The 20167-nt window shown below is 42.7% G+C and overlaps 1 protein-coding gene across 3 annotated transcripts in view; it reads right to left on the bottom strand.

The window, feature by feature from the left end:
* Positions 1-18382, bottom strand: part of SMAD1 (SMAD family member 1) — a 75671-nt gene extending 57289 nt beyond the window's left edge. For 2 of the 3 annotated variants that reach the window (XM_073341274.2, XM_073341273.2), the window contains exon 1: positions 18195-18382. The gene's annotated coding sequence lies outside the window, so the exon portion shown is untranslated. Of the gene's footprint in view, positions 1-37; positions 135-18194 lie in introns of those variants that run through there. The other variant, XM_073341275.2, reaches the window with a different exon arrangement.
* Between the last annotated feature and the right edge of the window lie 1785 nt (positions 18383-20167).

The raw sequence follows: 20167 nt of genomic DNA, 5'->3' as shown, positions 1-20167 counted from the left end.
CCATCCTGTCTAATATCTTGCTGGGGAACAGACTGACCTGGAGGGGCCACAGATGAAGTCCAGTAAGCCGTGGTGTCATGTACGTGCATGCTGACATGTGGCTAACATTGCGAGACAAGTCCATGCTGTTGTAGTCTGTTTTAATGTCAGCTGAAGATTGAATGGCTGTAATGTCTGGAACCTGTCCTCCTAAGGCAGATATGCATTTTCAGATCTGGAGTTCATCATGGCTCCTATGAGGGAGTAAGAGATGATTTTCGTTATTCACTAGTAGGCCCAACTGAGTGAACAGACATATAGTGCATTCCAAACTCGCTGTAGTCTCCTGCTGTGATCCCCCTCTGAGCAGCTGGTCATTCGGATAGGGGTAAAAGTGGGCCTTCTCAGGTGGGCCACTATCACCAGTAGGCATTTTGTGAAGATTCTTGGTGCTGTGGAGAGCTTGAATGACAGTATCTTGTACAGGTAATGAGTTTGGTTCCCCCACAATCTCAGAGTGGTCCTAGCATCCTTTAAGGAGTGGAGCAATCATCAGTTCTTTTATTAAAGATCTCCACCTCCCTCAAATGGGAGGTCTTGTATGGTGTCCTGGATCTTTTCTAATATTCCTGATGCTAAAAGCCAGGAGACCCGCCTCATGGGTATAGCCAGTGCCATCAGTCTGACCACCACATCAGCAGCATCGATGGCTGCCTGTAAGGCTGTTCTGGCAAGCATCTGGCTTTCTCTAATGATCTCCTTTAAACTCCTCCCCAGCATCCTGCGGCACTTGCTCCAAGAAGAGAGGGATCTCTGGCAAGCTCTAGGGTAACTCAAAGGATAGCGAGGAAGTATCCCTGCTTGATGCTGGGAGGAAGGTATAGTGTGGTGGTGGTGGTGGGGAGGAGTATTCTTTAAACACTGGGGCTGAGGGGCAATTTCTCTGCTTCAGAGCCCAGTGCTGTTAAGGTGCCAATGATGCCCCCATACGGGATCTTGAGGACTCTTGGGGGGGGTGGACCTTGGTCCCATAATTATCACCACAGTAAATATTTCATCGGTGCCACCCTCCAAGCACAGATTTAGGCATCCTGTCCTTGGAAGAGTGATTTATTTTCTCCTTTCTCTGGGCAGTGCCTCTCTATGCTGGGAGCTGTGTCTGGCTCCACTTGGCCCTTCTTTTCAGCCTTACCTTTGTGTTGAGGCACCAGTGCAAGGTCCAACAGTAACCGTGCTGTTGACTGAGGAGCCAGTGCAGAGGCCAAGGCCAGTGCTGAGTTATTGGCACTGATGTCAGAATAGTAACAGTTTTGGGGTTGAGATAGCAGCAGTTGGTAGAGAACCACTGGCATAGGCTATGCCCATTGACATGGGATATGAGTCCATAGCCGGTAAGAAAGGGCTTCAATCTTTGAAAGCTGAGAGTCCAACATGGCAGTTGGCTCAAAACACGTCACCCAGTTGTACTGGAGGGAATGGGAAAAATCCTCCTGTTTTTTGGGTGGTTTTTGTTTGTTTTGTTCTTTGTTTTTTGTCAGACATTTCCAAACAATACAGTTAATCAGAGATAAGGGTGAATAAGTATTTCTTCAAACTATGCATACAAGAGGAGTCTGAAGTAAAAGAAGGGTAGCAGGTCAAACAGTCACCAGGTTCCATCTTGCTGCCATGGGCAGTAAGGGGGAACTGCCATAGGGTCGAGGCTGCTCTACCCTTTATCCCCTTGTACAGGAGCATGAGGCGGCACAGGTCACATTCATGGTGCTGACAGTAACATCTAGTAAAAAAAACAATCTTTGGGCACCTAAATACTCGAAGAGCCACCTAAGCTTTCATTTACACAAAACAAATAACTCCCTCACCCAACAGTTCAGTCCTCATATGCACAAAGATGGCTTTAGATAATAAATCAAAGGTTTGGTCTACATTAGATAACTAGTTTGTTCCCCCTCAATCACTTGAAATAAATGCACTTCACATTCATACAAAGTGCTTCTTCCTGCAATAATCGGGGCTCTAAGCAGTGATGAGCTGCCAAAATCTTAACAACCGGTTCCCTCCTCACCCCACAAGGGGGTCGTGGCCCGCCCCCAGCCCGCCTCATCCAACCCCCTCCCCTGTTCCCTGACTGCTCCTGGAACCGGGCAGGAGGGTCTCATGGGCCCCTATGTTACCCCGCCCCAAGAGAGGTGGGGAGTCCCGGTGGTGCTTTCCTGGGGCTCCTGGGAAGCATCTGGCAGGTCCCTTTGGCTTCTAGGGGTGGGATAGCGTAGCGGCCACTCCCCCCACTGATCACATCAAAAGCGGAGCCTTAGGCGCAGACTCCGTGCGGGCTCGGGGACTGGAACACCCACGGGAAAAGTTTGGTGGTTGCAGAGCACCCACCGGCAGCTCCCCGCCCCATGCCCGGCCCCAGCTCACCTCCACTCTGCCTCCGCCTCCACCTCCTCCCCACTCTGCTTCTCTGCCCCCCACCCCCAGCTTCCCACGAATCATTTGTTTGTGAGGGAAGCCTGGGAGGGCTGAGAAGCTGGTGGTGGTGGCTTCACACTCAGGCCCAGGGAGGCAGAGGTGAGCTGGGGCAGGGAGCGGTTCCCCTGCGCGCCTTCCGCCCTCCCCCCCACCCACCTGCTGTGGTGTAGGTGGCCCTCCTCGTGCCCCCCCCCCCCCGCCCCAGCTCACCTCCGCCTCCTGGGCCTGAGCGCAAAGCCGCTGCCTGCTTCTCAGCCCTCCCCGGCTTCCCACGCGAACACCTGATTCGCAGGAAGCTGGGGGGGCCGGGGGAGGGCGGGCATGGAGAAGCAGAGTGGGGCAGAGCGTAACTCAGGGGCAAAGGTGAGCTGGGGCCAGGGCAGGGAGCTGCCGATGGGTGCTCTGCACCCTCCAAATTTTCCCCGTTGGTGCTCCAACCCCAGAGCACCCACAGAGTCAGTGCCTAAGGCACCACTTTTGGCTGGTTCTAAAGGGGCGTCTAAATTTAACAATCAGTTCCAGTGAACTGGCTCCAGCTCACCACTGGCTCTAAGGGATGTTCCAAACAGGCCTTGATTTTTAGGGATAAACATAGGTCTCTTCACCTTTTCCTCCAACCCCCAAACTCGTGTTCACAGCTGTTCAGCCACCTGTGGTTTGGTGACTGCAAGCCCCATTCTGACGGTTCACTTGGGGTTGATCAAATTGTGACCTGTAGTTACTAAGCCGGGGTAGTCTATTTTTTTTGTCAATGTCCAAGATCTCTTGATCAAGGTATAGTCAAGGTCCAGACTCCAGAGAAAAACAATAAAACAACAACAAAAATAATAAATAAGTAAATAAAAAGATTTTGGGGTCCATTCAAAAACAAGTGGCAGTCTGGATTTGGCCCCCAGTCTGCCTATTGACTACTACTGGTTTGCCAGCTGGTGAGAGCACTAGCATGATGATAAAGGTCAATTCTAGGAGATCTCAGTCCAAGATGGCTCCACTGTCTCTTGCCCCATTACTGACTCCCAGCCTCAGGAAGGTGCCCACTCTCCCTGCTACAGCTCTGTTCTATTAAAGAGGGCAAGCACTAATTGAACTACATCCTGCCACCCAAAAAAAGGCAGAGACCCCAGTATTCCCACCTGACAGTTAGCCAGGAGATTGAGAAGGGGGAATGCTGGTGGAGAACATTATGAGGGGCTTAGGTGCTCCTCCCTTCACCTTCCCCCACTACTCTGCTCTCAGTCCACATGCCACAGGTCATCTGCCAGATGAGGACACAAATCGGTAGCATTTCTGGTTGGGAGAATGGGAAGAAGTGGAAGTAGGTGAATGGTCAGGAAGGGACTCTCAGCCAGTAAGCTATGGGAAATACACTGGCAGATTTGTCTGAGGCTTTAGGACAGTTACATCAAGGCTAGGTTCTAGGTGCGCTACAAATGTTAATGATGGTGTGTCCAACTATGTCACGTACCCAATTACATCTGACAGGGCTTTATGCAGTTCTATATACACAGCAGGATATATAAGCCAGGGACATACTTATGAACCATCTGTTAACAATAAGAACGGATTGGAAGGAAAAAAAACTGAAAATTTTCAAAAGTCAATACTTTTTCCATTGGAAATAAAGGACATATTTTCCAGTCAGCTCAACTGACTGTTACATGGAAAATAGCTGTGTGTGGATTCAGCCATATTATTACCTTCTTACAAAGAATTCAATATGAAAAAAAGTGGTTCAGCCATTTTACAGCTACTTGTGAACAAAAGCAGTTAATTCAACTGTTTTTCTCAAAACTATCTTGAACAAGTTATTCCCCTCAAACAAACAAGTCAATAGGTCTGAAACCGAACTGATAGGGGACTAGAGAAGTTCTGTGATGCTTCTAAGACTGTCTAGTCCAACAATTCAATTTATCAGGATAGTAACTGTACTGGTTACCCTAAAACTACATCCAAACAAAACACACATAGCCAGTTTAAAATACAAGTAGACGTTTTTCCTAATCACTGACACAATTACCTTTTGCAACACTTAAATGGCAAGCACTTGTAGAATGACTATTACAATAAGACAGCACTGCAATACAATTGTGTATTTATATACAAAAATGTTTCAGCCATCAAAATACATGGTCCACATCCATATTTTAATAATAATTATAGGCGAACATGATTTCTCTGAAATGATACAGGGTTTGCCACTACTAGTCCCTCTGACATATAAAGATGGCTTCACTGTGTATACAGAAAAATGGGGGGTTTTTCACACCTTTCTGGGGGTTTTTTTTGTTTGTTTTGTGTTTTTATTTATTTTAATATCTAATCTCAGGTTCTCCCTTCTCTCTCTCTTAGCTAGAAACTCTGGCATATTCGGGACTGTAACAAAGATCTCCCTTCCAGCAAATAGAGGTATAAAAAGTATTCTTTTTAAACCGGTGGTTCATTCAAATGCCCCAATCAGGATCAGGATCCTGTGTTAGGAGAGGTGCAAATACACGGGATGACACTACACCTGGCCTAAAGAGTTTACAATTGCAAATTATTAGACAAAAATTTCAAGGAAGCAGAAAATATATTTAAATAAATTTGAGGCCATTTTCACATATAACAAGTGGCATAAAAGTGTTACTTTAAAGGTGGCCTAAAAAGCAAGAGTGATTGCTTCCTAAATTTCCTTATGAGAAAAATCTAAAAGGCCTTGAAAAAGGCAGGAGGTGATTTATCAATTCCCTGGACTCTGCAGTACTTGATAGTCATTAGCTTACAGTGGTATATCATCATCAAACGTCTTATTCCTCCCTCTTTCCTTCATTAGCAGATGTTTGTAGTAAAGCCAGCCTTTGTTTCTAAGAGGACTCTGAAATGGATTCTTAAAAGTTCTGCCAGCAACTTTAAAATTAATTTGCCCTTTCTTTTAAGTAGCAAGAGAAAAGCTTTTCTACCAATCACAAGTCATCAAATAAATGTAACAGTATTATTTTGAAAAGAGTAAATATGTTCTACTTTAGTCTAGGTCCACACATGGAAGCTTCTTGTAGCAAAACCACACTTTTACCAGTACAGTTATATCAGTTCCATTTAGGCTATGTCTACACTGCGCTTTCATCACTATACGTTTTGTTGCTCAAGGGTTTGAAAAAACCACCCACCACCCCCGAACAACAAAAGTTGACACAAAAAGCACCGGTGTGGACAGCGCTTTGTGGGCGGGAGACACTCTCCCGGTGACGAAGCTACCGCCTCTCATTCAGGGTGGTCTTATTTTGTCGCCGGGAGAGCACAGCTGCACCATTGTAAGGTGCGTAGTATAGATATAGCCCTATACCTTGTCATATCTCGGATCGACGTAGCTATGCCAGCAGAAGTCTGCAGTATTGACCTGGCCTCAGTAGATGTTTTAAGGAGCTGCAGTACTCCTGACTGAAATATTCATCTCTGACTAGATAATTCCCGTAGCTGTCTTGGGTCAGTAACTTAAGTGATATCCAAATATGACAGAGTGATAGCAGCAGCACCCTGATCACCCTGATGGTGCTGCAGCATGAAGTAGGCTGCAGGCTCAGCTATGAACAATTAAATACTTTCTACTGCAGGAATGAGAGCACCTGGGTGGTAATTACTGGGCTCATGATGAAATCAGGAGGATATAGGTAGAAGGAAGAGGCAGCAAGGGGGAGCTTTCTACAGCGTTAAATCTGTCCGCAGAAATGATATTCTTAACAAAAATATTACGGCTAGCCACAGAACTTGTGCAATTGGCTATAGCTACTGTAATAGTAGGGATGCTGCTGCATATAGATAGCAGGCAACAAATTGGCGGACAAAGGCAAAAAGTAACATTAATCATGAACAAGTTGACCTAGTAATCCCCTTAGCAAACTAGAATTTAAACATCTAATCAAAAATGAGCTAAGGAAGGAATGGCAAAAACTGTGGGCAAATTAAACAAAAAGGGATAAATTCCGAGAAGTATGTCCTACATTTGACAATGTTGACATAATCAAAGGCCCTGAGAGGAAGAACAAAGTGGTTCTATTTAGAATTATATCAGGGCATTGTAGTAATTTATTTCTAATTAACATGCACAAAAATAAATTATGTATGACATGTAAAGGTCCAGGAAACAATAGATCCTTTTGGACTGTAAAGACCACACCAATGATAGGAGGTGTTTATATAAAAAAAATAAGAAGCCTTAAAGTAACAACATTTTTCTTGCAACATTTACGAAAAATACAAGGAAACTGGGGCTCAATAGTAAAAGCTTTTCTGCAATTCTTTAAGAACACCAGGAAAGGCATGAGAACTAAGTCATGAAAAAGATATAAAAGTACAGTGCATTCGGGGATCGAGAACGAAGTCTGCTACTCCATAAAACAAAAGTAGCAGCTCAGACAGGAAGCTTAGGGCTTGTCTACATTACCAGCCGGATCACAGGCAGTGATCAATCCAGCGGGGGTCAATTTATCGTGATAAATCGACTGCTACGCACTCTCCCGTCGACTCCGGAACTCCACCGAAGCGAGAGGCACAGGTGGAGTACACGGGGGAGCGTCAGCTGTCAACTTACCGCAGTGAAGACACCACAGTAAATAGATCTAAGTACGATTGATTGATTCCCCTCCCCGTGTAGGCCAGGCCTCAGAAAGTGAGCTGTACTGAAGAGGGAGGCTGCATGGAAAAAAGCTCTTCCTCCAAGATGCTTGTGTTATGTTTGGTTTCAGAGTAGCAGCCGTGTTAGTCTGTATTCGCAAAACGAAAAGGAGTACTTGTGGCACCTTAGAGACTAACAAATTTATTTGAATATAAGCTTTCGTGAGCTACAGCTCACTTCATGGGATGCATGTTTAGCAAACAGTTTAGCAAACACTTCAGCCCTCCTAAGCTACTATTGTTTTTTGCTCTGGGTTACTAAAGGTTAAACTTTTGTTTTTGTAAGTAATCTCTCACCTATCTGTCCAGAAAGCATGCTTCAAGGCTTGAAACTAATATCGGTTTTAAATGTTTCAAAAGAGACTTCTCTAGATTAAGTCTAATGCTAGAAGTTACACAAACTATAACTTACATGTTTCAGGTAATACAGACAAAAGACTTTTCCTCTGCCTCCTGCATCCCATATGGAAGCACTGAACACACCAACACCAACAGGAATAATAAAGGGCCTATTAAGGATGCTATGCTGCAAAACCAGCAATGGGCAAAATTCAAAACAACAAGCTGTAATCACGGAGACAGTAATCTACATATAACTAGGATTTCCTGAGGTATTCAATAAAGTCAAAATTTACATCTTTTAGAAAAAAGTACAGTTCTTCATTGTATTCACCAAGTCTTCATTCTACGTAGTTCTACTAAACAGGTCACTGATATAGTAATATCCTCTATGAACCAACGTAGGTCCCATCCTCACTAGCACAAAGCTAATGGAGTTAGATGTCTAGAGATCAGAGAAGGAGACCGCAAATCAGGAAACCCTCATCCAATGTAAATCGACATCAACTTCAATGGCATTCATCTATGCAAGCTGAAGAGCTGGTTATACAACTCTGATTTTAAAGTTAATTTAGCTAAACTGTTGGTCTTGAATCCAGTGAGAAAGTTTCTCCAGCATAGACAATGCCTAGGGCCTGTCTTTCCATCTAGGACAACAGAAGCACAATACAGAAAACCAAAGAAATACAAGGACTTCAGGCTCATTGTATATCAAAAACAGTAAGACCCAAAGACCTTAGAAGAATATGGTGTTTTCACAAGTGAGACAAACCCCATAGTTCACAGAGATTTTGTACTGTTAATCATTTAAGAATTCAAACTGCTTTACAAGAACAGGTTCTCTCTGTTTCCTAGTTTTGATCAAGTCAAAAAATATCATTAAAATGGCCCTTCACCTTACTCGGCTTCTTGCCAAAAATGAGGAGGAGCACAAAAAATAACCAAAACTTCTTAAGGCTGTAAAAGTTGAATGGGCTTGCTCATCCCATCTCTCCACTCCTTATGTTCTTGACGTTTCTCTGAGATGTCCGTGCTTAAGGGAACAAAGCTGTCATTTGCCATCATTTTCCCTCCTTGCATCATATACATCCCTGTGAGGAAACCCTCATTTTCTAACTGTCCTACCGCTTTGGTGAGTGACTGAAGGACAGATAAGAAGAGAGAGACTATTACACCGTACCTGTAATTGTACTATCTTAGAAAGAGAAAGTATTAAAAAAAAAATCTACCAGCTCTCCACACAAGACTACATTCCCATTCAAAAAAAAAAAAAAAAGCTACAGAAGTGACAAACAATGTATACAAACTTTGCAACAAAAAATGAAGTCTTTAGTCTCAAAAGAGAAAAAAAAAACACTGTTTATGCATTTGTCTTATCTGCTTTGGTGTACAACTCCACACACCCCATAATAGTAGGAATGGGACCAGAATCTTCCTTAATTTAAGATAATGGTCTAGCAGAAGACTAGCTAACACCTTTCTTGTCTCTCACAAAACTGCTCAGCATCTTTAAAAGCACAATTGAGCAAAGAATAAGCAAAAAAATTGTTTTGCAAGCCATTTTTCTTTGTAAAGAAACATGAATGCAAATGTGTTTTGTGATTCTCTGGTATGCGGGGGACAGTGGCGGATTAAAGGTTTTGCCGCCCCTAGGCCCTGAAATAATTGCATCCTCCCACCCCAACTCACCTCTGCTCCGCCTCCTCCCCTGAGCACGCCGCCAGGTCCTGCTTCTCCCCACTCCCTGCCAGTGCTTGTGTGCGAAACAGCTTCGTGACGGATGGGGGAAGAAGGGGTAACGCGGCATGCTCAGGAGAGGAGGCGGGGCCAGGGCAGGGATTTGGGGAAGGGGTGGAGTTGGGGCGGGGCCGGGAGCCATGAACCAGCACCAGGGGAAGCAGCCTCTGGCTGCTATTATAAATTTGTCGGCCTAGGCATTAATATGCCGCTGGCTGGGGATGGCCAGTGGAAAGGGGAGTGAGAAAAAGCCTTTAACTCTTCACTATCTTTGTGTGTCATACCTAGAGAGACTGATAGGAACTCAGTCTTGCCCCCAAGTTTAGAGAAAATTATTAAAAAAAAAAAGAACAGCAAGAGATTTAACAGTTTCAGCCAGTCCTAGATTCACTTCTTGCTCACCTATGCTTTGGAAACAAATATGAGAGCCTCCTTTCCACTGTATCTAGGAAATAAGCAAGTTGTGACCTGTATATTTTTTTATCCATTAATCAAAGCTGCTTTACATGAGAGTCTTTAGCCATGGGTGCATGCAAGGTAGGAAGCTTTCAATTTTAACTACTTTCCACCTCAAGCCACATTGAAACCTAATTACATAAAGAGTGCAATGTATTGGTAGAATAAAGATAAATATGCAGTTCATTAACACATGAATGTGAACAAACAGCAAATGTTTCTCCTCCTCCCCCAAACACGTTTACATGTGGAAACCACAACAGGATTCTTCAGACATTTCACATCTAAGCGAACTTTTCTGCTTAAAAAAAAAAAAATGGCTAGGTACTACAGTTAGTTTACTTTGATTCATTTATCTAGAATGACTCTCTACCTAAATAATTTCATTGAGTCACCTTTCTATTTGACCCAATTAATTGCAGCAGGTTTAACATTGAACACTGCAGATTTTAAGCAGACAATTCATGTACATGCACACTAAGATGGCATATTTAAGAAGGACAAGAAACTCAAAGATTTACTATAACCTAACGTAGTGAATTTAAAATAAGCCTCTTCTGTAGAATATGCTACATATGCAATGTACTGCAAATACTGCTTATTTAATGTCTTATATAAAATGTTTAAAATATTCATATTATACAAGTTTGAAATGACATTAGTATTTGATTCTTCAATGTGCCTAATTTTGTGTCCATAAATAAGACTATAATCACATAACGGTAGCTAGTACCAGCTCTATTTGTCCCTCCCCAATTTATCTATATTTTTTCCTATAATTAAAATGGCCACAGTAGTCCTAACAATACACTGTGGCCTCATCCACACACAGAAATTGCATTGCTTTAATGAGTTAAAAAAACCCAATTCAGCTAAATCAGTGCAAAGCCCATATATTAGTGTAAGCTAACCTGATATAACCCAGTTGAAAAGTATGCCTATACAGGGCTTGCACTGGTTTAACTAAATAAGTTTCTAAACAGATTTTAGTTAAATTGGTTCAATTTATAGGATTAGACAATGCATTACAAAAGTTGGCTATAAATTCTGAAACTCAATTTATACTTTTATCTGTTAAAAAAATAAAACATCAAATACTGCATTTGGACTTTCCTTATCACAAACGTTTTGTACCCAGAGGTAAGGTCTGTCAGCTTGAAGCTGTTCACAATCACTCCCCTATTCAACCACATTATTGAGTGAGGAGCGGGAAAACAAATGAGGCACTATCAAATTATCAAGATAAATGTTTTTAAACGCATACCCATTTCTAAATTATGCAATACTATTCTGATCACTTTGGTGTAACATTTTTAATAATTTCAATGACAAAACTTGCAAGTTAAATAAATATTTTAATTTATACTTTAGACTGTGTTAGACAGTTCTAATTAAGACTGTCTGCATTAACATATTTAGATAATCACATCTGTTGCCATGTACGAAAAAAGTCCCTCTTCTAAGCATAAAAATATGAAATAATGCTTTAGAAATTACTGGTGAACCACATTAATGATTTACTCATATGCCAAGTCAGCAGTAACACTTGCCTTTGGATAATACTGCTCTGAACAGTACCTAAATATAATTTTATAAAGGCATGTTTAAAAATAATTTTCTTTTCTCCTTGTATGCCAGACAAGGCCATGTCTACATGAGGAAATGGACCAGAACAGCTCCAGTATAATTTAGGGGTTCTGGAATAACTCCCCATGTGGACACTCGATTCCTGAATAAAAGCAATTTTATTCTGTAATAGTAACTTCACTTCCAAGATGGAGAAGTTATTCCACAATAAAGTCACTTTTATTTCAGAACAGAGCATCCACATGGCGGACAGGGATCATTCTGGAATAGCTAAATAAGAATAGGTTTCAGAGTAGCAGCCGTGTTAGTCTGTATTCGCAAAAAGAAAAGGAGTACTCGTGGCACCTTAGAGACTAACAAATTTGTGCCACAAGTACTCCTTTAAATAAGAATAGCTATTCTAGAATAAATGCCAGTCAATTTTCCCATAAATCTACAAAAGAAATTTAACTGAACAAATAAACACTTTCCTACCACTGATCTAGAATCTTAATTATCTTGCAACTGTTTACCATGTTAGTTATTTCATGCACAATATTGCTACACTAGGCAGCCCGGGAGTCATATCACCACAATGTTAAACTGTCATTTCAATGGAAGACAAGTACAGAGGTGGTGCACCAGTGGCCACATTGTTAATATTAAAAGATCCCAGGCACAAAAGGCATGGCTGTGCAACTAAGTATGTAGTTCAATGCTCTGTACTATGAGCAAAGGCTAAAGGAAGTGGTAATGTTTAGTTTGGAAAAGAGGAGATGGGGGGGGATGATATCCATCTTGAAAGGCTGCCATTAAAAAAAAAATGGAGAAAAGTCGTTCTCTTTTGCCACAAAGGACAGGACAAGAGGCAATGGGTTCAAACTACAGCATAGCAGATTTAGATTAAATCTCAGAAGAAACTTCCTAACTGTAAGAACAGTAGGACAATGGAGCAGACTGCCTAGGGAGATTGTGGAAGCTTCTTCACTGGAGGTTTTCAAAAGGAGACTGGATCTGTCTTGGATGGTTTAGACAAAACAAATCCTACATCTTGGCAGGGGGTTAGACTAGACCAGTGGTTCTCAACTGGGGCACTCCAAGCAGGTTTTACGGGGTCCGCCAAGCAGGACCAGCTTTAGACTCGCTGGAACCCAGGGCAGAAAGCCACAGCCCCACTGCAGGGGGCTGAAGCCCAGGGCCTTGAGCTGCAACACCTGAGGTGGAAACAGAAGCCTGAGCAACTTCGGTTTGCGGTGCCCCGTGGCGTGGAGCCCCTGGCAATTGTCCTGCTTGCTACCCCTTAATGCAAGCCATGGCTTTTATATGCAGAAAACCAGTTATGGTGGCACAGCTGGGCTGTGACGTTTTTAGAGCATGTCTGGGAGACCTCAGAAAGAAAAAGGTCGAGAACCCTGGGACTAGACGACCATTGCAGTCCCTTCTAATCCTTTGTTCCCCCCAAAGACTAGTTATGAGAACCACACTTCATCATCTGCCTTCGATCCAATTCAACTACGCGGCACATTTTAGAGCAAACAGAAATGTGCAAAAACCTGAAGTCTACACTGCATCTGGGAGTGCATCTCCCAGCCCAGCTCCACAGACTTGTGCTAGTAAGGCTCACACTAGCAAATTAAAAATTGCAGCTGGGGCTGGAGCTCAGGTTCTCAAGCCTGGAGTTGGGACCACTGCCTGAGCGACTACATCAAAGCAACATCTGTCTACACAGCTATTGTTAGCGTGCTAGCACAAGCCCCAGTACCACATGTCTGTGGATCCAGTCTGTGAGGCTCATTCCCAGATGCTGTGTAGACGTACCCTTAAAATCTGTTAATCTGGGCTCTTTTGCATTCCTTGGAATTGGACTGTTTATTTTATGAAGTGTTTGGCTTTTCTTCCCTAAAAGACAGCTTCCTTTATGCAAATGAACATTTGTTCTCCATTGAGATTGTAAAAAGAATAAGGTGCCACAAGTACTCCTTGAGACTCACTTCATCGGAGCTGTAGCTCACGAAAGCTCATGCTCAAACAAATGGGTTAGTCTCTAAGGTGCCACAAGTACTCCTTTTCTTTTTGCGAATACAGACTAACACGGCTCTTACTCTGAAACCTGTCACTGAGATTGTATCTCTCTGTAGTCAGCCATTACCAGTAAAATTCTCAAAAAGAAAAGGAATACTTGTGGCACCTTAGAGACTAAACCAGTAAAATTCTGTCCCTCTTCCCCCTCCATGGGAGTATTATCTTTAAAACCAGAGGCCTGTTCTACACACTGTTCTTGTGCTGGTATAACTATTTCAGTTTGGGATGTAATTTTTTTTACCAAGGTATTTATAACAATACAACCCTTTATGTAGGTAAGTTATATCAATACAAAGGGGCCTTATACCCATGTAGCTTATGCCCCTTCCCATATACTGTCATAACTGTGTCCACACCAGGGAGGTTACACTGCTTTAACTAGAGTGGTTGCAACTTGTGTGTAGATGAGCTCTAAGACACGGACATCTTAACAAATCAACAAAGTTTTTGTTTTAAAATGTACTTTTGTTTGGCTTTAAAAAAAAAAGCCCAACACATTTAGAAACTCAAGAACAGGAATCAGAAAATCTTTACAAAGAACTGGGTGGTTCCAATTATTTCAGATATCCTTACACACACACACACACACAGAAAGTAAAAGGGCTATCTGAATATTAATATTAAGAATAGTTCTTCAGGAACTGGAATGGAAAAAGACAGTATAACTGGGCAAGTTAGTCATAAAAAAATAAACCACAAATAAAAAGAACATTAGAAGAGTCACTTCATTAACCACAAGGCAGTCTTTGTGACCTCATGTCCATTTTCACAGGTTTTACAGTTCTCCTTTCAATAAGGTTATTTCATTAGTCTGTTTCACCACAGCACAAGAGAGCTCCTTATCCACATTTTACAAATATTTCTCTGAAAAATGGGCTTCAATGCTTTACTTCCAGCTCAGAAAGTAGCTCACCTAAAAGGGCATCTTGTTTTGATCGGACTGAACCTGTAGTCTAGTCTCTTCAATCTTCCCGTAATATTCTATTGATTTTCTAGTGCTTTCTGTAGCCTCTCACGAATCCATTTTAATCTGTAGTTATCACAGATAAATATAGATAGATGCAAAAATACCTAGTTTCTCCCAATTAGAGATCATATATGATTCAATGATGTTCACACAAGTCAAACCAGACAGCATTTAAGTCTACCACCACGAAAATACCAAACCAAAGGACACAGATAAGAGCCACAAGCAGGATTTGCCATGTGTGCATTGTGAAGCTTTTACTATCAGTACAAATAGCAAGAAGATTTAAGATGCTTAACATACAAAACAGTTAGTTTATGCCATTAGAAACTAGTATGCCACAGATAAAACAGATTTTTTTCCTGTAAATAGTTTAAAAATCACAGTTGCCTTAACTAAGGAAAGTAGTGAGCTATTGACAAGCAGGATTTAAAATCAATTAGTTTTAAAATAGGTTTGGTCATATAATTCAACATATACCACTCAGTTCTACAGAAGCATTTCAACAGAGATACATTCAGAGTCACTGTAGAAAGAAAAGGAGTACTAGTGGCATCTTAGAGACTAACCAATTTATTTGAGCCTAAGCTTTCGTGAGCTACAACTCACTTCATTGGATGCATCCGATGAAGTGAACTGTAGCTCACGAAAGCTTAGGCTCAAATAAATTGGTTAGTCTCTAAGATGCCACTAGTACTCTTTTTCTTTCTGCGAATACAGACTAATATGGCTGCTACTCTGAAACCTACTTCTAGTAGGATAAAGATCACTAGTAGACTGGACAGAGTGTTAAACCATTTGCCCGCTTTCACCACTTCGCTGTTGGATTGAGTAGTCAGCTAGTAAAGCCTGATCATTTTTGAACCTCGGGAACTGTATAAAATTCAGCTTTTCCCCCACCCAATAAGAGAGATATGGTCATTCTCTATTTCAATTGTTAATGACTGGGAGAAGGAAGTTAATAGTCAGGGTACCTCTGCTCACATATTGCTCTTCATAATTTCAAATTCTCTTTATATAAAATGTTTTAAGTTATACACATGGTGCTCTCTGCATCCCCATTTTTGAAGCATAACAGGCCATGCCACACATGCTTGCTTTGGTGCCCCCATAATGTGGTTTAATTATGATGACTGAACTAATAGGCTCATATCACAGACTTTTACAGGTTGACCCCATGTCATTCTGATGTATCATTTTGCACCAGTTCAGTGCTGTAAATCAATTTAAGATCTCCAGCAGGCTGAAAAGGCTGGTAATGATGCTTTCTCTGCAGTCTCTGGGGACTCCACATTATACACAACTTACATTATTTATAAAGCTGAGGAGATGCCTCCATTAGCCTTATAAGACTACAGAAATGAAGGCTTTTGTATACACACAACTTGGACTGGGTAGTGCACACTATTGTATTTTAAATATGGTAACATTCAAACTTATTATTTCCTATTTTTTTTAAAAAAAAAACAAAAAACAAAAACAAACATGGCTTCAGTCTAACTTGCACCCATAAAGTGGTTCAGAATTTAAGGAGGGTCTGTAAAAATCACTCCAGTATACACAAAAAAGGCATAGCAATGTTATTAACCACTGTATCACTTTTCTTTACATTTCATCCCTTTAGGTACTAGTTTGAACTCAAAACTATATTTATCAACTTCCAAACACTTGAATTGGTAGACACTGCTTATACAGAAACTGAAGGATCTCAAGCTGTTTATCTAGTCTTTTTCCTACACTGTACTGGATCAAAGAGTACACAAAATGAAAAGTAGACAGGATAGCATAAGGAAAAAAGTGTATTTGATTACATACCAAGGGAATGGAAGGGTCAAAACTAAAGCAAGGACAAATCCCTACCTTTAGGGTAACCTGATCTTGCCTTGAACTGATCCTTTCTGGAGACCGTGTAAGGGTCCTGGATCACCCAACTCCAGCAAATTCTTTGTCAAGCTCCAAGTTACAGTGTGAAATGAATTACAAGAGGAGAGTCTGAACAACAGCACAGAATTATCAAATATATGGGTTAAGTGTTATTCATCTTAACATTAAAAAACCCTAAAGACAGCCACTGTAAAGGAGTCACAAAAATGAAGTATTTAATATTTAAACAAGGAGCAATGAGAATCTTCTACCAACTGCCCTGCACAGAACTCCTGTCCAGACTGATATATTTTACCTTGTGAGTTGCAACTGGAAGCAAGTCGCCAATAAATTTAATGTAGTACTTAGAGACAAGATTAAAATCAGTTTTAACACAGCAAGTTCCTTTACAGGATTCATTCACTGTTTGACACACTGAGGTGTGGGCACGTGACCACATGAAGACTAGCAGAATTTTAGGTGTCTGCTTATAAAGAAAAATAATCTCTGTGGGTTCTTAGCCTCAGTTTTGAGCTTCATGTTGTGTAATGTACAAAATCACAAACAAGCTAAGTCTTACAGGGAAGGAGAAGTCAGAAGAGGCAAGAGTTGACAGTTTTTATGTAAAAAGAAAACGAGTACTTGTGGCACCTTGGAGACTAACGAATTTATTTGAGCACAAGCTTTCATGAGCTACAGCTCACTTCACTTAGTCTCTAAGGTGCCACAAGTACTCATTTTCTTTTTGCAGATCCAGAGTAACATGGTTGCTGCTCTGAAACCGGTTTTTATGTATAGAGCGGTCTGAAACATAACCTTTTACCTAAAATGCTAATTTCTAGAAACACAATATCCTACTATGTCTGCCATAAACTAAGGATGGGCATATATTTGCTTCTATATGAAATGTACACCAATGAAAAAAAAGAATTTGATGTTTCTGACAATCCAATATTCCACCCAAGAGAAGGGTTGTGCCCATTCTTAGATGCAATGAACATCAGTTCTTTTTCCCTAAATATATCTTCCAAAAACTAAACTACAAATAAGCATATGCTCTACAAGCAAACTGCAAAACCGGCCTGTACATCTTCTGTAATTTTATAAACTGCTAACAAAGGGATAAATATTTTGCTTCTTACTCCATCAAAGCTCCCACTGGCTTCATTAAAAATGATAGGGTCTGGCCCAGCTACTTTAGAAAGCATGATTGAACACTTGCGCATGGACATATCTTAATAAAATTTAAAGGTACATCTCAAGCTGGATAATCTCATTCTGTACAGCAGAAGTAAATTGAAAATCACATTGAGAGAAGGAAAATCACGTGCATCCAAACCTCCTAATAATCAGAAGATTTTAAGTGAACTTTCCTTGACCTCTAAACAAATCTTGTTGCAAAAAGCAAATCCATTCGGAGGGACAAAGATTTGGAGTAGCCAAGTCATTAGAGAAATGCTTTTCCCAAATAAAAACAAAAGGGCATTTGCCTTGTGCTAGCCAGAGCTTTACAGGAACCGTTGCAAGTTTCTCCCACTTGGCTGTGAACACAATGGGGCCAGGACAAGAGTCTGAGGCAGCAGAAGCCCCAGGAATAGGGTTTTCTCCTGAGAAAGGGGGAAAGGGAGAAAGGAAGAGGGAAGGAGAGCGCTCTTGGCGGCTCTATTTTTAATTCCTCCAGCCCAACAAAGAAATCTGCCCAGAAACTTTAAACCAAAGAAGGCAGCAACGCTGAAAGCACAGAAGTCACAGGTTTCTCTCCGGGCACCCGCAGAGACGCCATCATGCTGGAGAAAAACCCTGTCCCCCTCCAAAAAAATAAAAAAAATCCGTCCCTCCCTACCCCAAACGGTGGTGAAAAGAAGAAGCCCGGACCCGAGCCCGAGGTTGGAAATAACCGGGGGAAGGGGGAGCAACAAGGCAAAGCGCAGCCACCATTCAAACCACTTCCCCGGCGGCAGCAAGCCCTGCCCGGCCCCGGCCAGCCAGCAAGCCCCAGCACGCGGGGGGTGGGAGCTTGGAGGGCCCCGGGCCAGGCACAGGAGGCGGCTGGGGAGAGGGCAAAGAAGCGCAAAGTTGTTACCGGCTGCTGGGCGGCGAAGCGGGCAGAGGAGGCACCGAACGCCGCGGCCGCTCGCTGGCTGCCTCCGTCCTCCCCTGGCTGCTGCTGTTGCGGCTCCAGCCGCCAGGCAGCCCCGCACTCGCTCTGCCTCTGCGCCTGGATTGATCTGGTCTCACTGGCGTCAGGCAGTCGGAGCCGCCCAGCCTCCACTTACCCCACTGCCAATATAACACACACACCAGGCCGGCGAGGGATCCTCTCCAAATTCCCACCCCCGCCAGCAGCTGCAGCTGCCTTGGGGCCCCTCTACAAAGTACTGGGTCGTGCTCCCCTTGCATTGCCGGCTTGGTTTGGTTTGTTAGCGCCAGCCTCCAGCGTTCAAAAATCACGAAAGTGACTTAAAAAGCACGGTTTAAAAAAAAACCCAGGAATATATTTGGGCTACTTTTTATTTTCCATCTGGTTTCGCAGTCTATAGGGTACACTTGCCTCACGTTTTCAAATGTGTCCCTGCAAACATGAGGGCTAGTAAAAATGTATAGCTTTAATAAAATTAATTATTATTGCATCTGATATTCTCACAACAATCTCGTGTTTCCAGGAGTTGTGGCCCTGATTCTGCAGTGTAGTCCATGCCTGGGCAGAGATTCACCACCACGGAGCTCGTGCTGGGCGCAGAACAAAGTTGGTGAGGAAGGAGACTGAGAGCTTGTCTATACAGTGAAATTGCCTGGCATAACTTAACCTGTAAATTATATTGCTACGGTAAAGCCAGTAAATTTCTCCATGGGCAGCACAGCATGGGGAGGAGGTGACCAGCCCTCTGTGAAGAAAGAAGTGGTTCGGGACTATTTAGAAAAGCTGGACGAGCACAAGTCCATGGGGCTGGATGCGCTGCATCCGAGAGTGCTAAAGGAGTTGGTGGGTGTGATTGCAGAGCCATTGGCCATTATCTTTGAAAACTCATGGCGATCGGGGGAAGTCCCGGACAACTGGAAAAAGGCTAATGTAGTGCCCATCTTTAAAAAAGGGAAGGAGGAGGATCCTGGGAACTACAGGCCAGTCAGCCTCACCTCAGTCCCTGGAAAAATTATGGAGCGGGTCCTCAAGGAATCAATTCTGAAGCACTTAGAGGAGAGGAAAGTGATCAGGAACAGTCAGCATGGATTCACCAAGGGCAAGTCATGCCTGACTAATCTAATTGCCTTCTATGAGGCGATAACTGGCTCTGTGGATGAGGGGAAAGCAGTGGACGTGGTGTTCCTTGACGTTAGCAAAGCTTTTGACACGGTCTCCCACAGTATTCTTGCCAGCAAGTTTAAGAAGTATGGGCTGGATGAATGGATGATAAGGTGGATAGAAAGTTGGCTAGATTGTTGGGCTCAATGGATAGTGATCAATGGCTCCATGTCTAGTTGGCAGCCGGTATCAAGTGGAGTGCCCAAAGGGTCGGTCCTGGGCCGGTTTTGTTCAATATCTTCATTAATGATCTGGAGGTTAGTGTGGGATTGCACCCTCAGCAAGTTTGCAGATGACACTAAACAGGGAGGAGAGGTAGATACGCTGGAGGGTAGGGATAGGATACAGAGGGCCCTAGACAAATTAGAAGATTGGGCCAAAAGAAATCTGATGAGGTTCAACAAGGACAAGTGCAGAGTCCTGCACTTAGGATGGAAGAATCCCATGCACCGCTACAGACTAAGGACCGAATGCCTCGGCAGCAGTTCTGCAGAAAAGGACCTAGGGGTTACAGTGGACGAGAAGCTAGATATGAGTCAACAGTGTGCTGTTGTTGCCAAGAAGGCCAATGGCATTTTGGGATGTATAAGTAGGGGCATTGCCAGCAGATCGAGGGACGTGATTGTTCCCCTCTATTCGACATTGGTGAGGCCTCATCTGGCGTACTGTGTCCAGTTTTGGGAACCACACTACAAGAAGGACGTGGAAAAATTGGAAAACGTCCAGCGGAGGGCAACAAAAATGATTAGGGGACT

Source organism: Lepidochelys kempii, chromosome 4, assembly GCF_965140285.1.
Source record: "Lepidochelys kempii isolate rLepKem1 chromosome 4, rLepKem1.hap1, whole genome shotgun sequence".
Classification (NCBI taxonomy): Eukaryota; Metazoa; Chordata; order Testudines; family Cheloniidae; genus Lepidochelys; species Lepidochelys kempii.
The sequence above is the reverse complement of the archived record's forward strand: the minus strand, read 5'-3'. Positions and strand labels throughout refer to the sequence as shown.